The sequence below is a fragment of the Mirounga leonina genome, unplaced genomic scaffold, assembly GCF_011800145.1.
Source record: "Mirounga leonina isolate KUSES-001 unplaced genomic scaffold, KU_Mleo_1.0 Mir_93, whole genome shotgun sequence".
Classification (NCBI taxonomy): Eukaryota; Metazoa; Chordata; class Mammalia; order Carnivora; family Phocidae; genus Mirounga; species Mirounga leonina.
Genome location: NW_023270854.1, coordinates 14,311,016 through 14,334,018, shown reverse-complemented (window position 1 = coordinate 14,334,018; position 23,003 = coordinate 14,311,016). Strand labels below are relative to the sequence as shown.

Here is a 23,003-nt window from a genome sequence, read left to right as displayed (position 1 = left end):
TCCTTCCAGCCCATACTTTCCCATCCTGCAATGCTGCCAAATTTTCCTACGCATAAGGAGGAGGCCATCAGCTGAATTGTTCCCACTAAGCCTTAATTCTCCCAGAAATATCTCCGTTGTCATGACCAGAGGCTGGCTTACCCAAATGAATCTCTAATTGGCCCCATGCTTCTTTTTGCCTCTGGGTCTTCTCATATGCTCTTCCATCTGTCTCAAATGCTCTTCCCTTTCCTCTTTGCCTAGATAATCCTAACATTCTTCAGAGCTTTGTTCAAACACTGCTACCTTGGGACGTCTTCTTTGTGCCCTCCGGGCCACACCAGCCCCTATCTCTGTCATACCACACTGTGGGTCTTTGCTCAGTTTCGCAGGAAGCAAACTCCAACATGGAGATTTGCAGGCAGGTGGCTCCACTCCCTTTCCGCATACCTGCACCTCTTCCATCTGGCCATTCCTGAGTTATAACCTTTTGTAATAAACCGGTGATCTGATGAGTAAATGGGTTTCCAGAGTTCTGTGAGCTGCTTTAGTGAATTAATCAAACCCAAGGTGGGGTATGGGAACCTCTGGTTTATAGCCAATGGATCAGAAGCATAGGTAACAATTTGGACTTGTGACTGGCATCTGAAGGAGGGGGTAGGGAGACAGACTTGTAGAACTGAGCCCTTAACCTGTGGAATCTGACGCTACCTCCCAGTAGATGGTGTCAGAATTGAGTGAAGTTGTAGGATACCCAGCTGGTGTCAGAGCATTACTGGTTGGTTTGGGGGGAACCCCTCATATGCTGGAATTGGGGGTCAGAACCCCTCCACCAGCCCAATCAGAGCCCCAGCCAATCTTATGAGGACCTCTGGAGCCAATTATCCCTTTAGAATTATTCTAACTTGGGCCAAGACAGCCAGGCCTTATATTCCCATATAGATCATCAGATCAGTCATTGGCTATTGGACAACCGGAGAAAGGGCACGATCTTGGGTTTCATACTGGTATGTCACAAATTACCACAAACTCGTCAACTTAAAACACCACAAATTTATCACCTCACAGTTTCCATAAATCAGGACTCTAGGAACAGCCTGACTGGATCCTCTGCATATGGTCCCACCAGGCTGAAATCAGGGTGTTAGCCAGGGTTGCCGTTCTCCTCTGGGGCTTGGTGGTCTTCTAAGCTCATTCGGGTTGATAGTAGAATTCATTTCCTTGCAGCTGTATGACCGAGATCCAAGTTTACTTCCTAGCTGTCAGCCAGGGCTGGCTCTCAGCTCCTAGAGGCCATCCTCAGTTCTTTGCCATGTGGCCCCATGTGCGATTCATAGTGTGGATGTTTGCTTTCTTCCAGGCCAGCCAACACCCATCTCTAGGACTTCCAATTCCCCTCCAGTCAGTGACAGCAAGATACCCTATCAGGTCTGCCATGTAACAGAACCTACTCAAGAGAGAAATTATCCCATCACCTTCACAGGTCTACCCACACCAGGGAAGCGCCCTCTGCATGGGGCTGGATGGCTCTCTGCAGCCTCGAGTCTCTGAGGCCGCTGACAGCGGAAGGCTAGGCACCAAGTCCCCTGCTGAAGGGGGGATCGGGAAGCTCATCACAGCATGACTCATCATGTGCTACCTCTCTGTTTGGGGTAAGACTTGTACTTTGTGGCCTGCCTGCTGCCGGCGGCTTGCTTAGACTTGTTTTTCACAGTTTCCCTGAAGCTGTGGTAATACTCACTCCTGTAACGTGTAAACCCTGAAACCTCAGCTCAGTACAATAAACGTTCAGTTCTCGCTGACATTCAGTTCGCCTGGGGCCCTGGCAGGCAGCCATCCACACGTAATGATGAGAGACTCAGGCTGGCCATGGCACGGACCCATCATCCGCTAGACAGCAGGGTCTGGTTCCGAGCAAGTCTAACAGAGAGAGAGAGGGTGGAGAAGACACCCGTGTCTGTGTGGAAGCGACACGCATCACTGCCACTCCTTTTCCACCGGCGACGACTAGTCCTGGGGTCCCACTTGGAAACAAGGAGAGCTGGGCGATGCAGACCCCAGCTGGGCAGCCGCCTCCCACCGAGCCTACACTGTGGAAGGGGAGTGGGACTGCTGGGCGGCTGACTGCCTCCGCCATGTTCTCTTGTCCCATCCATGTCCCTTTCCCTTTTTACAAATTCACCTTATAAATTCTACTTCTGAATTCTGAAAACCATAGGAGTTTGCCACAGTGAACCTCCAAAAAAAGCTCATGGTGTGGTCAGCACCGAGAATGACGGGGAAGAGGGACAGAATGGGTCACTGGTCTACATTTGCCATTTGTGAGGAGGATGCTTCCTGTAGGAGGAACACACCCTGATGAACATCCACTCCCTGTAGGGCAAGGTGGTGAAACCCAAGGACAGCAGAACACCCACTGGTTTGACCAGCTCTCCACCCACTGGGAAGATGGACTTTTCAATATAATTACAAGGCATTGTGAAACCCATCAAAATGGCGGTTTACAAAGGCCTGCAAGCACAGGGGTGGGGCAGGGTCTACCTTTGCCCAGAGTAGTGCAAGGCTTCTCCTAGGAGGCAAAATTCAAGCTGAAGTTGAATAGATAAAAAGGGAAGGAAGTGCATTCCAGACCAAGAGTGAAATATCTGTCAAGTTACAATTGCGTGAAGAGTCAAAAGCTGCAAAGAATCCAGGCGTCCATCAATAGATGGATGAATAAACAAATGTGGTATACACATAGGGTGGAACACTATTCAGCCTAAAAAGGAAGGAAATCCTGACACGTCACAACATAGATGAACCTAAAATATATTATGCCTAGTGAAATAAGCCAGTCACACGAGGCCAAATATTGTGTGATTTCACTTAAATACATTATCTAGAATAAGCAAATTCAGAGAGACAGAAAGTGGATTTGAGGTTACCAGGGGCCAGGGGAAGAGAGAACAGGGATTTATCATTTCATGGGCATAGCGTTTCTGTTTGGGATGATGAAAAAGTTTAGAAAACAGGTAGAGTCCATGGTTGCACAACACTGGGAATGGAATCAATGCTACTGAATGATAGGCTTTAAAATGGCAAGTTTTATACTACTTGTATATTTTACCACCATTAAAAAAAAAAAGATGTGGTAACGTAAAAGAGCATAAGGAAAGGGAAGAAGTTTCTTGATGATCTCTATTTTTAAACATTGAAAATCAAATTTTAAAGATCAATTCGGTTCCTGGCTACAGCCCTCAGCTTCTTTTTTTCTAAATTAAAAGAAGGATTGAGCAGGAACCTCAGAAAAGGAGCCACTCTGAGAAATTCATCTGCAGACCAGCTCCAGGAGGATGTTACCTTCTTTTTTAGAGGGCTCGCCATTTGTGGGAAGAGAAAAGCCCTGGAAGCTTCAACTATGACTTCCTCTTAAGTGTTCTTTTCATTAGGCAATAGTCCATTAAATTAGATTTCATTAATGTTGATATGATTGATGGACTAAGACCTCATATTGTCTCCAAAGACAACATAGGTTTGTGTCATCAATCCAAAAAACCCTCACATTTTGGCAACCCTGTGGCAGAACGATTTATTTCCATGGTAAAAGCAGGCAATACTGTTGATCCAATGAAACATCCCTTCAGTCGTTCCTGGGTAGTAGAGGTTCTTAACCGTTATTAAATCAGCTGTTCATTGGCTGAAGCATTACAAATAGAAACTACACACACAAATCACGGGGCTGAACTTGAAGAGCCAAACCTGTTTTTATGGCACTGTGGAAACTAGAAATGGGATTTCATTTTGCTGAGGTTATCACATGGAAATAAAAAAAAATGCAAAACATCCCTCCTTTAAAAAATAATAAATGGCATAAATCATCTCGACAGCTGACCATTACACTGCAATATTCCAGTGAGTTTTTTACTAACAAGAAACTGAATTAGATTAATAACTGTGCATTCTCCTAAGCATTTCAAGGAAATTAATTTAGCTCTTCATATGTCTGAACAAAATGCTTTGGAAATATTAACTACCTGATTCTTATCACCAAAAAAACATTTCCTTTACACCTATTTGCACATAGGGGATTTTCTAAGCAATTCAAACTGATGGATTATATAATCTAAAAATGTAGTTTTCCTATTAAAAAGACAATTTGGAACTTGTTTAAGTGGCAAGCAGCACTAACTTTTTTTTTAAGTTGGACTATTTCTGGTTAGAAAAATGCAGGGAGGTCTCATTTCATACAAAGGATGCATCTCTGAAGACCTTGTGTAATTCAAACCTGCATAATTCAAGAATGATTTTCTCAAAGGAATAAATATAAAATAAGACAGATGTATTCTCAGAGCACATTTACAAGTTGTAACATATTTTGGCTTTAAACCTGCTTTGCCTGCTCCCGACATTATATCTGCTATTTCAGAATATCATCTGCCCTTCTTCTTGGCATCTTGTCACATATAACTTCCCCTCAAAAGCTATTGATTTGGGGGCTACATTTTTCAGCGTGAGCACTTTCATTGCTATTTTATGAATACTTAAGTGACATTGTTATGGGTCATAAAAATATTTTACATGATAATAACAGTGAGTGTTAAAATCATAGCATAATAGTAAAACAAAACAAAACAAAAACAACTCACTTACAGGAGTTCCGTTGCACAAAAAAAACAGCATGGTTTAGAGGATGCTGCAAAGCCAGGTTGGTATTTCTGTTTGTCACCTAAAGTGGAAGGCCATGTTATAAAAGTGTAAACAAGCTTTGCAATATTCATTCTGCCCATCTGCTTTGAAATTATATGATTCTTGACAATTTTTTAAAAATTTGATGGGATTGACATATTTTTTACCTTCGTATGTGAATTAAGATTTTATTGGTATTTTTTTATTAAAATTTTTTATTTATTTGCGAGAGAGAGAATGAGAGACAGAGAGCATGAGAGGGAGGAGGGTCAGAGGGAGAAGCAGACTCCCTGCCGAGCAGGGAGCCTGATGTGGGACTCGATCCCGGGACTCCAGGATCATGACCTGAGCCGAAGGCAGTCGCTTAACCAACTGAGCCACCAGGCACCCTATTGGTATTTTTATATTCGTGTTTTCAAGTTTATATATTCCCCAGGGCTGCTTCCCTCCAAGGGATGGTGGGAAAAAAAGAAAGTGGGAAAGGGATATTGCATTGAAGCCCAGGGTGGCCAGTGAACGTATCCAGAAGATGGAAGGAGGATTTCATCTCATATTGTGTCCCCAAAGCAGGAATTGCAGGGCTCACACTCTCCAGAGAATAATGATCACCCAGAACCCATGTTCACCCCTAGCACCTTCCTCCTATACCTCTGACAGGGGGCGTGGATTTAGGGTGGAAAAAGAAGTCTGTGTTTGTTTTAGTCGTCGCTGCCCAACTGAGAGGGTGAAGCCCCTCCCTCTGAGCCCACTGCACCATTTGTGTCTGCAGGGGATGCTGCTCACCTCCACGGGGCTCCTCTGCTCAGGTGGCTGTGAACAGCAAATGAACAAATGACAGTCATTCTCAATGGAGGGTAGCAGAACCAACCATCTAGGTATTAGGGGGCTTCTGTGGTTTGAAAAAAAAATATTATTCTTTCTTAAATGGAAAAGCAAAGATAGAGTTGCCACTAGAAGAGGAAATAGACTAACTTAGTTTAAAAGAAACTTATACGTGCCCTCCTTAACACCCATCACCGGGCAAATCCTTCCCCACACCCCCCACTCTTCACAGAGCACTGGGTGTTATACACAAACAATGAATCATGGAACATTACATCAAAAACTAATGATGCACTGTATGGTGACTAACATAACATAATTAAAAAAGTAAATAAAAGAAACTTATAATTTATTATTCCACTACTAAGAAATACACTTCTTAAAATCATGGTGTACTTTTTCCCCTCCTTTTTTTATGCCTTATTTCTTCCATTATTACTATGACATATACCATTTTTTTATTCTACTTAAAAAAACTTACTTAGAAGCATTTTTCATGTCATTATTTCAAATCCTTCCAAAACATAATTGGAATGGCTGATTCCTAACCCAACATTGGCCTGTTGTCTTCTATTGGTGAGCATTTAGACTGTTTTTAGAAAATCGACATTGTAAATATGTTATTCTCCAAGTGTAGAGAATATTCAGAATTTTCCTATTTTTCTAAAATCACAATATGATTTTTATTTTAAAAAGTTTTTAGAGATTTATTTATTTATTTGAGAGAGAGAGAGAGAGCGGGAGTCAGGGAGGAGCAGTGGGAGAGGGACAAGCAGACTGCACGGAGTGCAGAGCCTGATGCAGGGCTCGATCCCACAACCCTGAGATCATGACCTGAACCAAAATCAAGAGTCAGACGCTTAACTGACTGAGCTACCCAGGTCCCCCTACAATATAAACTGTAAATTCTTAAATTAAGAAGTTTGCTATACACTGATTAATACTCTATCACTAAATTCTTGAATTGCCTATAATTTTCAGGCCCTGATGATCCAAAAGTAACAAAATAACATCCCTGCCCTTATGCAACTTATATTCTAAATGTTTGCCACGGTGGAGGGAAAAGTGGTGAAAAAAACAAATATCAAACAAATATGTAAAACTTGGGTGGTAGGAAGTGCTATGGGAAAAAAAATAGTAAGGTACACAATGCCAGGAGCCAAAAAGACATTTGAGTAGAGAGTTGAGGAAAATGAAGAAGTTAATGGGCACAAATATGTGGGGGGGAAAGTACTGCTGGTATAGAGGACAATAAATGCAAAGGCCCTGAGGCAGGGGTTTGCTTAGAGTGTTGAAGGAATAGCAAGAAGGCCAGGAACAGCAGAAACAGTAATAAATCTGGAAGAGTGGGCATGAATGTTATCAGAGAGAGTGGAGGTGGAGGGAAAGATTGTGTAGGGTATTTTGAATTATTATAAGGATTTTGAGTTTTACTCTGAATGAAAAGGAAGTCTTGGAAAGATTTTGGGCAGTTGATAGACATGATCAGTCTTAAAATTTTTAAAATATCACTCTGGTTTCTGTGTTGAGAATAAATTACAATGAGACAAGGGAGGATCAGGGATGCCATTTAGGAGACTATTGCAAAAAAACAGGGCACAAATCATGGCCACATGGCCCAGGGTGACAGTGGTAGAGATGGTGAGACATGGTTAGATTCTAGACATATTTTGAAAGGGATTCCAATAGGATTTGCTAATGGTTGCATGTGGAATGTGACAAGAAGAGAAGAATAAAGTTGCCTGACAGCTGGAAGAATGGATCACATTTTCTGAGATGAGAACAATGGTCTGAGGAGCAAGTTTGAGAAAGGGTGATAATCAGGACTCCAGTTTTGGACACATTCATTTTGAGATACCTATTAGGGTTCTGCCTCAGTTAAATAGTGCTAAATCCCAAACCACTGCAAAGCTCAATAGCTCATAGCACATGAAAAGCACAATCCAGAAAAGAAAAAAAAAAAAAAGATAAATTGGACTTCATCAAAATTAAAACCTTTTGCTGTTCAGAAATCAAAATGGCAAGCCACAGGACAGGAGAAAAAATACACAACACATATATCTAACAAAGTACTTGCATCTAGAACATATAAAGAACTCTTACAACTCAAAAATATGAGGACAAATCACACAATTTTATAAAGGGCAAAAAATTTGAATAGACACTCACAAATAAAAAGATAAACAAACGACCAGTAAACTGGGGATCTGCTCTAGTCTGACATATAAGCCTCAATTTCCCAACTTGTTCTTGGATTCCACATTTCTTCTGAGGCTTCCATACATAAGTAATTAAATTTGTTTTTCTCCCTTAACCTGTTTTATGTCAATTTCATCAATAGAACAGCCAAAAGAATACAGAAAAGTAGAGGAAAAATTTTTCCTCCCTTACATCCTCTGAGACCACAGGGTCTACCCTGGTCTTGTACTTCTTATAGCAATAGCAGAAGCACAAGAGACAATAAATGAAAACACATACTCTTGAGGAGTAGGCATGGAACTTACATGCCACTGCCTCGTCCTATTGGCAAAGCAAGTGACATGGCTAAGCCCAGATTCAGCAGGGGTAGCAGGAAAAGTAAACCTTGCCTCTTTAGTGGAAGAAAACGTAAAGTCTCATGGACAAATGGTTTGGATATTAATGCAATCAACCTAAACATCCAAGTGTAGATATCACAGGGCAGTTGGAGATGTTCATATGGAATTCAAAGGTCTGGGCTGAAGATAAAAATGTGAGGGTTGTCAAAAAGGAAGATATTTGATGTCACATGACTAAATGAATCACCTACAGAGTGAATGTTGATGGATATGAAGATATTCAAGGTTGGGGAGATGAAGAAGGACCAACCGTGAATACTGAAATGGGGTGCTGGTGAGGAGGTGAAGAATCGAGAGAGAATAGTATTCTAGAAGACAAGCTAAGAAAGTGTTTTAAAAGAGAGGAATGATCAGTTGTGGAGCAAGGATTGCTTCATGAGCTAAACAAAACTTTTTAATGGCTATCTGTTTCTTCTTGAGGAGCTATGTAACTGGTGGGTAGATCACTGTGCTAAACTAGGATGCAGTTAGAATCTAATAAAGAAACCTGCCCCACCACACCCACTATACCTGCAGACACATAAATGAACTGATTAGGATTTGTTGAGCCCAGCTGAAAACGAAATCTTTTGCTACATTCATTCATTGATGGATCCCAGGGTAATTTCCAACATTAGAGAGATCCTCACGTAACAAACATTTATTGAGGGTCTAGTTTTGTCAAACACTGCTCTAAGCAATGAGGCTATAACAGAAAATAAGATAAGTAGCTTTCCAGCTATCATAGAGTTTACATTTCAGTGGAGGAAACAGACAAAACATAAATGAGGAAACACACAAATTAGTAAGTAATTTCAGATAGTGGTGAGTGTTGTAATGATGCTAGAGCAGGATAATGATTAGAGAATGACCAGGGGAATTACTTTTGATCATATGGTCGGTGAGGGCTTCTCTGAGGAGATGGCAATTGGCTGAGATGTGAATTATTCAATTAGACCATTTCTCAGTGAGTTTCGTTATAGCTCTTTGACCTTCTACCACTCTTGAGCTGCCACACAGAATGGGGAGCCTAGCATCATCCCGCTGTCCTCTCCACGGCCCCCTGGGAGCTGTAAATAAAAAGGAAGAGCAAGGATATCGCTTGACTGGCCATACCCCTCTGGCATCTTGCTATCAGAGAAGTGAAGGGAGGTGCTGGGTGATATATGTACCACATCTCCCCGAGACTCATCAGCAAATCAGATGGTAGGAATCACTGGAATGAAGACACTGGCTCAGAGGGCCTAAAGAACTTCCCCAAGGTCATCTGGTTAATAAGAGACAAAACCAGAATATGAGCAACGAGAATAGGAACCAAGGGCTGTCTGTTTCCAAAGACCAGGTTCTTTCAACTAAATGACCCTGCCAGGGTGCCAAACTGGACGTTGGAAAATATAAACCACTAAAAGACACAGGGCAGAACCAATTCATTTGTAAAATTCTTCTAAGGGGGCAAAAGAGAGGGAGAGCGAGATCAATAATGCTGTGTTGTATTTTTAGTGATGGGCATTGAGAACAGCACACAACAATTTATAGAAAAGGAAAGGAATTTGTATTCCCTGGGGCTGGGAAGTTGTTAGACATTAATAGCAAGAAAATTGTTAGGGAGATGACAGGAGGTAAAGGAAACGTCCTTGCTTTCTCCCCTGCAAAAACCTCACTGCAGGAAATGTGGGAGAGAAAACAGGATTGAAATTTGAAGCAGATTTGGGGTAGGAAAAAAAAAAAACACACAGGAGAGAAAGATGAGAAAATTTGAAAGAAAACAATATGAAATGAAAGAATTTCAGAGTCAAAAGGAAAATAAGCTTACCTATTGTAAGAGGAGCAGAATGGCTAATTAACAAGGGGGATAAAAATGGCCTACAGATAATATTTATCATCTTCCCCAGTTTTCCTGTGGCTTTATTTGTGCCCATCTGTCAGCTCAATCTTTTCCAAGCATCTGCTGCCACAAACACAGGCCATTAATTTATTGAAAATATTACTGACATTTGATTGCTTCTGGCCTTCCTATTGTTTCATTTTTAACTTTAAAAAAAAAAACCAAAACTGTTTATTTGTTTGCCTGTTTGTGCTTTCATTTGGCAAGTGGGAGCTATGCCCAGGCTCAGAAACATAGTCTTCCCAAACTAAATCAAAAAGAAAGCTTGGGAAATGTCCCTGTGTCTAGAAGCACAGCCATCTAAATTCTCAAAACAATTTTGTCAAGTCTACCTCTACGCACACCTCTGGGGTGAGGCATCTATTAGACCCAAAACATTCTGACGTAAACAAAGAAGGTAATGGCAATGTTGCATTTACTTGCCTTAGCAAAGAACACAGGTAAACGGGTGGTGCTTACTACAAACCCACCCAGTTGACATTAAAAATGTAATCCATTAGCCTCCCCTAAGAAATAAGTAGGAGATCCATTTAGAGGATACCCATTTTTATTTCCAAAACAGGGACAAAGAGCCTTTTTATCAACCCTGTGACAGACTAATAGGAGTCACCCCAACTGAAACCACTAACAACCATCAAAGGAAGATAACTGCAACATTTTTAATGTGACATCATCAGATTTTTAAATCAGGCACTGAGTGCATATTACCAGAGTTGTGAAGAAGCAACTCTGCAAAGGGCCTGAGGCCTTGATTTGATTTCTTCAGCTCCCCAAGCTTGCCCCCGAAGAACAGACAGGCCACCAGGAACCTCCAGGTTGGCCAACAGACTCTGGCCCCCGGGAAGGGATTTGTGAGCTCTTCACTTCAAGGAATACCACCCAGGCTGATTGGCTGCAGATGTGAGCTGCCTGTACTTCACTCCTCAGGAAGTCTGGGTGGGAGAGCTCCTGCCTCCCTATGGGCATGATGCTTGCTTCTTCATATCCCTGCTCACGCTGAGCAGCTTTGGCCGGGCAATCACGGCCGCTCATTGGCTCCCATTCACTTGCAGACAGCCTGGTGTATAAGACAGGGGAGAGATGGAGAGATTAAAAAAGCAAGCAGCTTTCGGAGGCTTTGTGGGGGCAGGGAAAAACTATTTTTCCCTCTATCCATCTTAGGTTCATTGGTTGAAGCCCTTAAATCAAACTGATAAAAGACAGGTTAATGGGGTGCCTCAGTGCTCAGTCGGTTAGGGGTCTGCCTTCAGCTCAGGTCACGATCCCTGCGTCCTGGGATGGAGTCCCGCATCGGGCTCCCTGATTAGCGGGGGGACTGCTTCTCCCTCTCCTTCTGTCTGCCACTTCCCCCGCTTGTGCTCTCTTTCTCTCTCTCTGCCAAGTAAAAAAAAAAAAAAAAAGATTGACAACAACAACAAAACACAACCCACATTTAATTACATGTGTATGCTCAGGGATTTCACCAAGAAATGAGACTCCTCTAGGCAGCCAGATGATGGAGGGTTATATACCATCTTAGGCTAGACAAAGGAAAAGGGGTTTGGGGCTTCTGGGTTGGGGAAGCAAGTTATGGGAAGGTGACAAATAAAAGTATGGTAAACAAGGGTGGTTTGGTGTGGTTTATTATGCAGACTTTAGTGGGTACCTACTCCATTGATGGGAGTTGTTAAAAGTTCTCTCCCTCCATTTGGCAACTGGTTAAGGAAGAGAAGACTCAAAGCAAGACTCTATAGGATTCCAGATACGGATGACTAGATGGGGGGGGGGGGGGGGGGGGGGGGCACTGAGCTAGGGACAGATGAGGAAGTCAGGTAGATGAGAAGGGGCTGGGACTGGGGAGGAGGTCATCGAAAATTAGTTTAAGTTTAGATGTAATGAATTCAAGAAGATGGCAGGACATCCAGGTTGAATATGTTCCACGGAAAGTAAAAATGTTGGACGTGATCAGACGTCAAATTTTGAAATTCATTTCACTTGTGTTGAAGTGAGGGCTGAAGCTTAGAAATGAGTGAGAGAGCCAGATACGCAAATAGAGATTTAAAACTGAAGTATGAAATCCTGGTCAACACTTAGCATTAGGCACCTGGAGGAGGAAGAGAAGCCAGAAGAGGAGTGAGACATTGCCAGAGATGAGACAGAGAACCACAGGATTATAATATTTTAAATATGGCTGTGTTTATTTTCTGGTAACAAAATGCCAGAAACTGAATGACTTCAAACAACAGAAATGTATTATTTCACAGTTCTGAGGGCTAGAAGTCCAAACCCTAGGGCTCAGCAGGGCCATGCTCTCTCTGAAGCCTGTAGGAGAGAAGCCTTGCTTGCCTCTTCTTGCTTCTGGTGGAGACCAGCAACCTGTGGTGCTCCTTCCTTACATCTGCAGCACACCCATCTCTGCCCCCCTCGTCACGGGGCCTTCTCCCTGTGTGTCTCTGTCTCTTTTCTAAGGACACAGGGCATATTGGATTAGTGCCCAACCTAATGATCTCATTTCAACTTGATTACCTCTGCAAAGACCCTATTTTGAAATAAGGTCCCATTCACAGGTAGCAGGGGTTAGGATTTCACATATCTTTTGGGGGGACACAACCTGTAACAATTAGCAATCTCAAAGAAGGAGAAAATAATTGGTATCCTATGCTTTTAAGGAGGCATAAAATGACTGAGAGAGGGTCATTTTGAGAGCTGATGAGTTGACATTACAGTACAGTGGTGGTAATGGAAGCCAGCTTTTAAGAGCGGAAGAATAAAGTAAAAGAGGCAACAAGCATGGCCTGCAATTTAGAATGTGGCCGGAGAAAGCAGTGGGATAGGCCTGGCAATATGAAGAAGCCAGTCTTCACTTCTGGGTACCACTATGGCCCCAAACACAGAAGTGCCCTTACCCGGATCCCTTCCACATTGCTCTGTCATTTCCCGACTTCAGAGTTCGTGCACTCCTGGGGGCACCCACAAACGTCCCGTTTCCTGTCTGAAGGCCACCCTGACTCATTTGTAGGGCATAGATAACTAATGTGCCAGTGAATGAGTAGCCCTGGGACCCAGCCACGCCCCCCCCTTTCCTGGAAGGCTTTTTGGTGACTCACTGGTGTGGTATTTCCAAAGGAAGACAGAAGATTTTCCTAAGATTATTATATTTTTAAGGTTTAAACATGAGGACTATGTAACTAAGGCTATATGCTTTTATTTTTTATTTATTTTTAAAGATTTTATTTATTTATTTGACAGAGAGAAAGACACAACAAGAGAAGGAACACAAGCAGGGAGAGTGGGAGAGGGAGAAGCAGGCTTCCCACTGAGTGGGGAGCCCGACGTGGGGCTCAATCCCAGGACCTGAGCCGAAGGCAGACGCTTAACAACTGAGCCACCCAGGCACCCCACTATACACTTTTAGACAGTAGAATGATTCAGCCCCAAAATTCCTAGAGTGTGCAAGGAGAGGGGGATCAGATGTACAAGCCCAAGCAGGAAAGTTTGGGAAGTGACTGAGGACCCAGACCAGGGACATAAAGTAGGACCCAGCCTAAGGACACAGACAGCAACAGGATCCAGGCTACAAAGCAAGACCATTGCCCACAAGGTGGGTACAGAGTCTCCCCACAAAGGGCCTCCCTCTAACATGGGAGGATGGATTACAGATTCCATTCCAGGATCATCTGCCCTGGTTTTCCTCCTCTGGGACCTAATTTGTTATACATCTTCCTTATTCTAAAAAAAAAAAAAATGGCCCTGCTGATACACTAGCTCCAAAATTGTGTTCATTCTCTCCACTTAACATAAATGTGTGTTAACAAGGAACACAAATCTGGTATATGCAGGAGACTCAAAAGTGAAGAACTTCAAGTTGGATCAAATCTTGCATAACTATAGGCTCTGAAGGGGTCCAGAATAAGCCACCATGGCATAAAAATTATTTTGAGCCAAAGGCATCTGGGTTCCTGAAATCCCTTATCTGCCTAAAAGCAGAGTTTCCCAAAAGAACTTAACTGTCATAAATCCCCTCCTCAGAGCAGCTCTAATTTTCTCTTCCTAGAGAATAGAAGTTGGCATCACACCCAAAGAGGCATTGTCATGAAACTCTCCTACCACCCAAATATTTTCCTAAGTGCTCATTTATCTTTCAAAAACTTCCTTTGGTTTTCCATCAGTGCCCTTTACCCATTCCCCACTAAGAAGGCATTTGTTTTCCCAGAAGTGTCCCTCTGTTTCTCCCCATTTCCTGTTAAGTTGATATGTAAGCCCCAAATTCTGACTGCCTCCCTGAGCCGTATTTCTCTGCAAACTCCCGCGCATACATATGCAATTAAATCTGTTTATTCCTCTTGCTAATCTCTTTGTCAGATTAATCTGCAGGCCCTCAATAGCTAAACTTAAGAGGGTAGAGGAAAAGTTTTTCTTCCCTGACAGTACTTTGGAAATATTTGCATTCCAGACCATGATAAAAGAGAGTTGCTCTTGGCTCAGTTGTCTCCAAGGATAGAATTAAGTCAACTTACGGAAAAGCTTGGGAGCTGATACTCAGGGTTGATCAGATTTCCCCTAGAGGGAAAGGACATATTACTACCACTCTTCCCCAAGACTTTTAGATGCTCCCAGTCATAAATCAGGTATCTGTACATGATGATTCAGCTGTCTTGGCCACCAAACAATGGAAGCCCGAATAATGACCCTCAAAGATACCAGATCCTATTCCCTGGAACCTACAAATCTTACCAAATATGGCAAAAGGTATTTTGCAGGTGTGATTAAGTTAAGGATCTTAAGGAGATTATCCTGCATTATCTACACTTTTACATGGGCACTGAATGTAATAAGAATCATAAGAGGGAGACAGAGGGAGATTTGACTACATAAGAGGAAGAATGTGAGGTGAGGTTGGCAACAGAGATTGGAGTAATGTAGCCTCAAGCTAAGAAATTCTTGCAGCATCTAGAAGACAGAAGAGGCAAGGAACATATTCTCTCCTGGATCCTCCAGAAGTAACTAGCCCTGCCAACACCTAGATTTTAGTCTCATAAGACTCATTTCAGACTTCTGATCTCCAGAACTGTAAGAGAATATATTTGAGTTGTTTTATTTTATTTGTTTGTTTATTTATTTATTTACTTACTTACTTTGAGAGAGAGAGTGTGAGCAGGGTGGGGGGGCATGAGGGGCAGAGAGAGAGGAATAGAATTTTAAGCAGACTCTGTGCTGAGCACAGAGCCTGACACCGGGCTTGATCTCACAACCCTGAGATCATGACCTGAGCCGAAATCAAGAGTTGGACACTTGGAACCCCTCTGACCACTCCTCTTTTCCAGCGTCTTGCCTCTCTTCCCAGAGTGGCCGCTGCCCCCAGCCTACACAGAATAATGGCGACAGCTGAGGTACTGAATATTGATAAAAAACTCTATGAGGGTAAAACAAAAGAAGTCTATGAATTGCCAGATAGTCCAGGAAAAGTGCTCCTGCAGTACAAGGACCAGATTACAGCAGGAAATGCAGCCAGAAAGAATCACCTGGAAGGTGATTTAAGGATAAATAAAATAAACTACCAGTTGTATTTTTCAGTTGTTAAAGGAAGCAGGTATCAAAACTGCTTTCCCCAGAAAATGTGGGGAGACAGCTTTCCTTGTACCTACGTGTGAAATGATTCCAGTTGAATGGGTTTGTAGAAGAATAGCAGCTGGTTCTTTTCTCAAAAGAAATCTTGGTGTCAAGGAGGGATGTAAGTTCTACCCCCTAAAGTGGAGCTGTTTCTCAAGGATGAGGCCAATAATGAGCCACAGTGGTCTGAGGAACAGCTAATTGCTGCAAAATTTTGCTTTGCTGGACTTGTTATAGGCCATACTGAAGAAGATGTCATGAGTCATGCTACACAGGCTATTTTTGAAATACTGGAGAAATCCTAGTTGCCCCAGAACTGTATGCTGGTTGATACGAAGATTGAATTTGGTGTTGATGTAACCACCAAAGAAATTGTTCTTGCTGATGTTATTGATAATGATTCCTGGAGACTCCAGCCATCAGGAGATTGAAGCCAACAGAAAGATAAACAGTCATATCGTGACCTGAAGGAAGTAACTCCCAAAGGGCTCCAGTTGGTAAAGAAAAATGTTGAGTGGGTTGCAGAAAAAGTGGAGCTGCTTCTGAAATCAGAAAGTCCGTGCAGAGCTGTAGTATTGATGGACTCAACTTCCGACCTCAGTCACTGTGAAAAAATCAAGAAGGCTTGTGGAAATTTTGGCATGCCATGTGAACTTCGGATAACATCTGCCTATAAAGGACCAGATGAAATTCTGAGGATTAAAGCAGAGTATGAAGGGGGTGGCATTCCTACTATATCTGTGACAGTGGCAGGCAGAAGCAATGGTTTAGGACCAGTGATGTCTGGTAACACTGCATACCCAGTTATCAGCTGCCCTCCACTCACTCCAGACTGGGGAGCTCAGGATATGTGGTCTTCTCTTCAACTACCCAGTGTTCTTGCCTGTTCAACCATATTTTCTCCAGAAGGATCAGCTCAGTTTGCTGCTCAGATATTTAGATAAGACAACCATTTGGTATGGGCTAAACTGTGAGCAAGTATATTGAACATATGGATTTCCTTGAAGCAGGCTGACAAGAAAATCCGAGATGGCAATTTATAAAACATCATTGCTTTTTTGTTTGTTTGTTTGTTTGTTTGTTTAGAAAAACTATACATTTCTTGTTTAGTTTCAGAAAAAAAAATCAAGAGGAAAACTTTTAAAGTCAATCAAAGAAAACAATAAAATTTACTAGTGAATAAAAAAAAAGAGAGAGAGTTGGATGCTTAACCGACTAAGTCATCCAGGCACCCCTATTTGAGTTGTTTTAAGTCTCCAAGTTTGTAGTAACTTTTTACAGCAGCAGTAAGAAACTAATGCACAAATTAGCCTCATATTTGGAGGCCCTCAATGTCATCCTAAATGCAACTCAGGCTCTCCCTATATGTGCTCACTTAATCCTGTCTCTTTAAGTTAAATGCCCCAAATCTCCGATTCTCCCACTCTTGCTCTGGTGGAGTCTTTTCTTTCTCCTTATCTCTTTCTGGTGCCACCCTACTTATCCTTCTTCCCTTCCAATGCAAAAGGAAAGAAAATCTGTGTCCCAGTTAGCCGAGAATGGAGATAGCACATAGGGACAAGAAAGAGAGTGAGTTGCCTTCAGGATGAATCCAGAGGGGGTGTTATTAGTAATTAAGGGCTTGCTGGTAAATGTTCTGGCACATTAGTAAAACTTTGGCAGGTTCACTGCGTCAGCTAATATATTAAATACCGTGTTTTATAATGTGCATAAAGAGGAGTGCCATTTAGACCTTGCCAGGACCTCTTCTGAGAAAGCTGTGAGTTCTCAGATTTGTGGAAAAGGATTCTTCCAAATTTCTAGGCAAAACAAAGAAGAAAACAGAGCTGCTCAGCTACTTGACTTTTTTCTCTATTCACACCTTCTGATTATATAGGTTTTTGTAGAGGAGTCAGGAGTTAACATCTTAGATCAGTCCTTGGCCCATATTAGCACTGATTAAGTGTTACATATTATTATTATTATTAAAATTATTTTCTCTAATGATTCTGAATTAGCTAAATAATTACTCCTTCCTTTCCAAAAGATCCTTCAGGAATGTTAGAAAATCAAAAAGAGATGCACAAAGGTCAAACTGGACTTTGCTTCTCTTTGGGAATTGCCTCCTGCTTCAAGAACAACTTTTTACACACGCATCTTGCATTAAAATGGGATTTTCTTTCCTTCTCTTGCCTGTGTGAGAACAAGTAAATCTGTTGTCCTGTCAGAAATACTTAAATTGACCTCAGCCATGGATCACTCCTGACTCTTCCAAGTGATCTGCCTTGACCACAGGCAAATCCATAGGACTTATTCCAAAAATATGATGGAAATCTGGATTTGCCCAAAAATCCTAGAGGGAAAGCTTAAGGAAAAATATTCTTTGCTTGGTTGCATCCAGAATCAAGCCTTATTGGGATATGTGAAAACCCAAGTAATCTGGCCCCACACTTTGAATTTGACCTCTCGCCTAATGATGCTTTCCCATTTCCGGGCAGTGCACCCCCACTTCCTCCTTGCCCACATTATTTTAGGATCTTCCCTCTCTCTACACAGTCCCTTCCACTTCCCTGACTTTCCCACCTCCAACTCCACAGTAGCTTTCTCTGTGCCTTACCCATTTTCTTCTGAATGAAAAGAGTCTTGGAAAAAGGAAAGGTAAGTAGTGCTACAAACTTGGGATTCATTTTTGAAAACTGTACAGACATTCATATGTATTAAATCAAGGCAGGGAATAGAGTCACAATAGATCACAAGAATGGTCTTCAAAGTAAATTGTAGCGTGTTGTATGGCTCAAATCTACTTATAAACTACAAAGAAATAAATTAACTTGTGTTATCCATCCCTCCATTCTTATGTGCTTGGGGATCTCATATCCAGCAAATGTATAAAGTGGAATTTTAACAGACATAGACCCTTCCGTGTTATTAAAGAACCTAAAATTTATATACAAAGGTGATATTCTCAATGGTCAGCTCTTTCATAGCCTTATTCAATCTTAGCCTCCTTTTCCTCTGAGGCTGTGACAGAGGCCAGCTACTCCAGCCTGGAAATGTAAGGTCAGCTCATGATCTATCTCGGCAAGTATCTGTACTTCCAGAGCACACCTGGTGGGAGCAATTACTTGTATTTCCAGAAACCATATTTGTCTGAGAAATCTTCACATCTCTTTTCTCTCCTAAAAACAATTAAAATAAATTCTAAATGGAGAAGTGACCACTATATTTCAGTCTACATCACACACCTTATGTTGCTATGTACTTCACTCAAGCATGACTCCCACACTGCTGTTTCCAGTTTTGTGGAAAGCACAGCTATTCACTGGCCATAACTTTAGTGAAGGGAAAATGATTCTGGATAGAAGACATAGAAACAACTAATCATTGATCTGGCCATTTCACTACTTCAAGACAGGGCTATTTTTAAAACTTACTCTATCACTTGCTAATGCCAAGTATTTGCAGTATTCCATACTCACCAAAATGTTAGAAGTCTACCAGTTTGAACTAGCTCTCCCTGCCCCAGTATCTAAGTCTCTTTACCAAATATATTACTTACCTATAAATAATGGCATAAGCTGAGTAAGCTTTCCTTAAGACTAATTTAAATAAATCGGAAGATAAATTAACTATGTCCTTGGATTTTATGCCACTTTGGTAAATAGCCATGTACAAACCTTCAGGAACACAGTTAAAAATAAGAATGAGTACACTTTCCCCAAAATGCCTCATGGCTGTCCTTGACAATTGTCTCAAAAGATTAAGAGCACATATCTAATCCCAAGACTCTCCTGTCTTCAATAATTCAGCTCAGTAATCCTTTATCAATCATTTACCATGTACAGATGACTAGGCTTGTCATTTTAGTGGGCATAAAGATAAATAAGACATGGTACCTGCCCAAGAAGAACTTATTCATTTCTCATCCATTAAGATACTGACACCGTTTTAGTATCCAATTTTATTTTCTGTTCCCAACAAGACTTGAATTAGACAAAATCAAAGCATGTCCTGTCCTTTGTGGCATGAGCTGAATCTACAGTCAGAACACTAATGTTAAAATAAAGGAGGAAGAAAATATTAACAATTTTCTTTCCAGGAAGTCAGTTTGTGTTGTTTAGAATCTCTTTTCTCAGAGCAGTTTTTTTCCTCAAAAAATTCTTAGGTGAGTTCTCAACTATTTGTTCTCATTATAATTTTGCTTCTGGTTTACTCTAAGACCCATAGGTAAAATCTTATGCTTTATTACATGAGAGCAAGGGAATCTAGCTTCCTCATAAGGAAAACAGAAAACTAGTGAGAAAAAGCTCTTGAAAGAATGAACCCCATCATGTCCTGTGAAACTTGAAGAGTTCCCCTTAAGATGAAATTTTGAACACAGACAAAATGCTGAAGAGTTAATGGTCAGAGACAGCCAATTTCAATGAACTCTAAGGAGATCTGGTGTTTAAATTTGAATCAGAAGTGTGAAATAAAGAAAATGCTTGCCTGTGTTAAGAGGGCTGAGGTTGGAACAAACAGCAACCTTTTCTTTGATACCCTGGAGTCCTTTGCCTGGCTCAGCCAACAGGTCAGTTTAATGCACTGTCATGAGAAAATGTTCTAATTTGAGTCTGGACTTGCTTAAAGGCTACATAAAATCTAGTGGAGTTGTTGATGTGTAGGGGAGGAAAACAATTTTCTTTCTATCTTTCTTAGTTCTTGGCTGGGGCCCCTATAACAAAAGACAGACTAACAAGAGAAAAATTGTATAATGTATAATTCATGTATATATAAGAGATACCCAGAGAAAAGTGAGTATCTCTAAGAAGTGGCTTAGAATTTCAGCTTAAATACCATGGTCCGCTGAAGACAAAAGAAGTATGGTGGAGAGGAAGGTCAGTTATGGGGAGGTTACTAGGTAAAGCATAACAAACAAAGGTAAGTTTTGTTATTCACATTTAAATCAATGCTTTCTCTCTTGACAAAAAAAAAAAAAGATTCTCTTGTATTTCAGAGCCATTCTTCTCTTCCTCATACAGTGATACAGAGAGGGAGACACCCCTAAAAATGGAGACTTCCTTTATAAATGTAAATTTCCCTTACAAAAGGGTAACTGCTACTGTGTTTTAAATTAATTACCTAATAACCTTGATTCAGGAAGTAAAAGTAACTGAAACAGTGGTTCATAGGGTATGTCACACAAGGCCAGTGTGCAAGGACGCTGCCCCAATTCCACACTCATTCCCCCTCAGGTGCCCTATTAAGACGTCATTCTGGATAGCCACAAAACGGTGGTAACATATCCAGAATAATACATTAGTATCAATGCATTAAAACATTTAGGGGACTCGGTGGAGAAGACGAAGGGCAGAGAAGACAGCAATGTTGAAATGATCAAACTTCTAACAGCTAGCATCCCTCCAATTTTATATTAGGCTCTTTGATTTGGGCACTCTTTTTCAATGTAAAAACAGTGCACGTGAACCCTTTTCTGCTTTCTGCTCAGCTTCTCCCAATGTGCCATTCAACCCTATGCAATATTTCATAAAATAAATTATTTTAAATATTTTTCAACGATGAGAACAATAAAGAAAAGAGCCATGAAAGTAAGAACATCAATCGCTATAGTTGCATGTATGATCCGTGATTCTTGATCAATAGGAATACATCCATAAATATTCAGAACTGGAAGTGACCTTGAAATTTTTATTACAACCATTTCATTTTATCAGCTTCAAATACCAAAACTCCGAGAGATTAAATTGCCCTCACTCATGTCTCTAGTATGCAGTAGAAACTGCAAGAAAAATCAATTAACTAAAATGAAACCACTTTCCTAACATATATGCTACAACCTGTTTACAATGAGAACAGCACTGCTAATATCAGAGCACGTTGCACCATTATTCTTCTCTTCCTTGCTCCAGCCCCCTCTTAGAGCTCTGAAGGAGGAAGAGGTCATCAACAGAAACAGAAAAGGAATGACAGACATCATCTTCCTTCTCCCATCTCTCCCCAAGTATCACAGAGGTAGTGGGAACTAAGTAAAAATATTATGCCTGTCAGGAATTGGGGGGATGTCTCCTTGTGTGAGTGCCCTGCATGGGGGATGCAGCTGACACCAAAGAACAGGACAGGAGGGGAGACCAGGCACCAGGAGCACAAAGTGGGCCCAGCAGGCCCTGTGCTACACAGTCCCAGGGGGACCATGCATGATGGCTCCTGGAGTTAAGCAATGGGGGACAAATTTGTGCTTTCATGGGAAACTATGCATTGTCTGGACTCTAGAGGACTGGATCTACCATCTGGATTATATGATTCCAAGGGAGCTATTTTACAACTGTGAATTGTGTATGACGGATGGCAATGCAAAATAATGCTTCACTATAAACATGCAAATTCAGTCCCATCCCTAGAAGTTTCATTGACTTCCCTTCTAATGTAAAAGCTAGGTTAGGGTGCTTCTGCACATTCATTTTAACATTCTTGTACTCCACAGATTGGTACTTTTTGTTAACTTTTCCATTGAACTGGTTGTAACATCTCACCAGTTTGAGTTAAATAAAATCTTCAGCATGTGTTCATTTTCATATCTGTATGAGAGTTGTGATTTTTATCCTTTTTAAAAAATATTCTTTAAGAATCCAGAGGAAGGGGGCGCCTGGGTGGCTCAGTTAGTTAAGCGACTGCCTTCGGCTCAGGTCATGATCCTGGAGTCCCTGGATCGAGTCCCGCATCGGGCTCCCTGCTCGGCGGGGAGTCTGCTTCTCCCTCTGATCCTCCCCCATCTCATGCTCTCTGTCTCTCACTCTCTCTCTCTCTCAAATAAATAAATAAAATCTTTAAAAATAAATAAATTAAAAAAAAAAAAAAGAATCCAGAGGAAGAAACTACCTGGGTCCTTCCCTGTGATCCAGCCACAAGCACCCAAAATTTGATAGAAGGGAAGCCATAACTGGGAACTATATCTCACACCTGCTCATGGTACATTAGCATAGCAATAGACACTTCACCCTAGAGGCTCAGGCTTTGTTCCTTTCTTCCCCCTGGGTTCCTTAGAGGTGAAAATCTATTACAACGGGGGAAGGTGTTTTAATTCACATCTAAGTGACTAGACCTCAAGCTGAGTTTGCATCCTCAATCCACGGGAACCTGGATTCATTTGCAAGTAAATAAAATTTAACTTTCCTTTCTGAACAGTCCTTAATGTCAGTGACAACAAGGAGCTCTAGCAAAATTTTCATAACTAAAGGGTACGCTTTGGCTTTAAATGCTAAGTAAGCTCTTTAAAAAATAAAAATAGGGGCGCCTGGGTGACTCAGTCATTAAGCGTTTGCCTTCGGCTCAGGTCATGATCCCAGGGTCCTGGTATCGAGCCCCACATCGGGCTCCCTGCTCCGCGGGAAGCCTGCTTCTCCCTCTCCCACTCCCCCTGCTTCTGTTCCCTCTCGCTGTCTCTCTCTCTCTCTCTGTTAAATAAATAAATAAATAAATAAATAAATAAATAAATAAATAAATAAATAAAT

At 41.5% G+C, this 23,003-nt stretch overlaps 1 long non-coding RNA gene and 1 pseudogene across 1 annotated transcript; one reads left to right on the top strand and one right to left on the bottom strand.

Annotated features, from left to right (window-relative positions):
• Window positions 1-1,522: 1,522 nt before the first annotated feature.
• Window positions 1,523-10,659, bottom strand: LOC118004392. Its single transcript, XR_004677563.1, has 4 exons — window positions 10,636-10,659; window positions 5,428-5,533; window positions 4,605-4,684; window positions 1,523-1,899 (listed from the first exon to the last, which is right to left on the bottom strand). It is a non-coding gene; the product is annotated as an uncharacterized LOC118004392 (long non-coding RNA).
• A 4,622-nt stretch (window positions 10,660-15,281) lies between these two features.
• LOC118004391 lies at window positions 15,282-16,559 on the top strand (annotated as a pseudogene).
• Window positions 16,560-23,003: the final 6,444 nt, after the last annotated feature.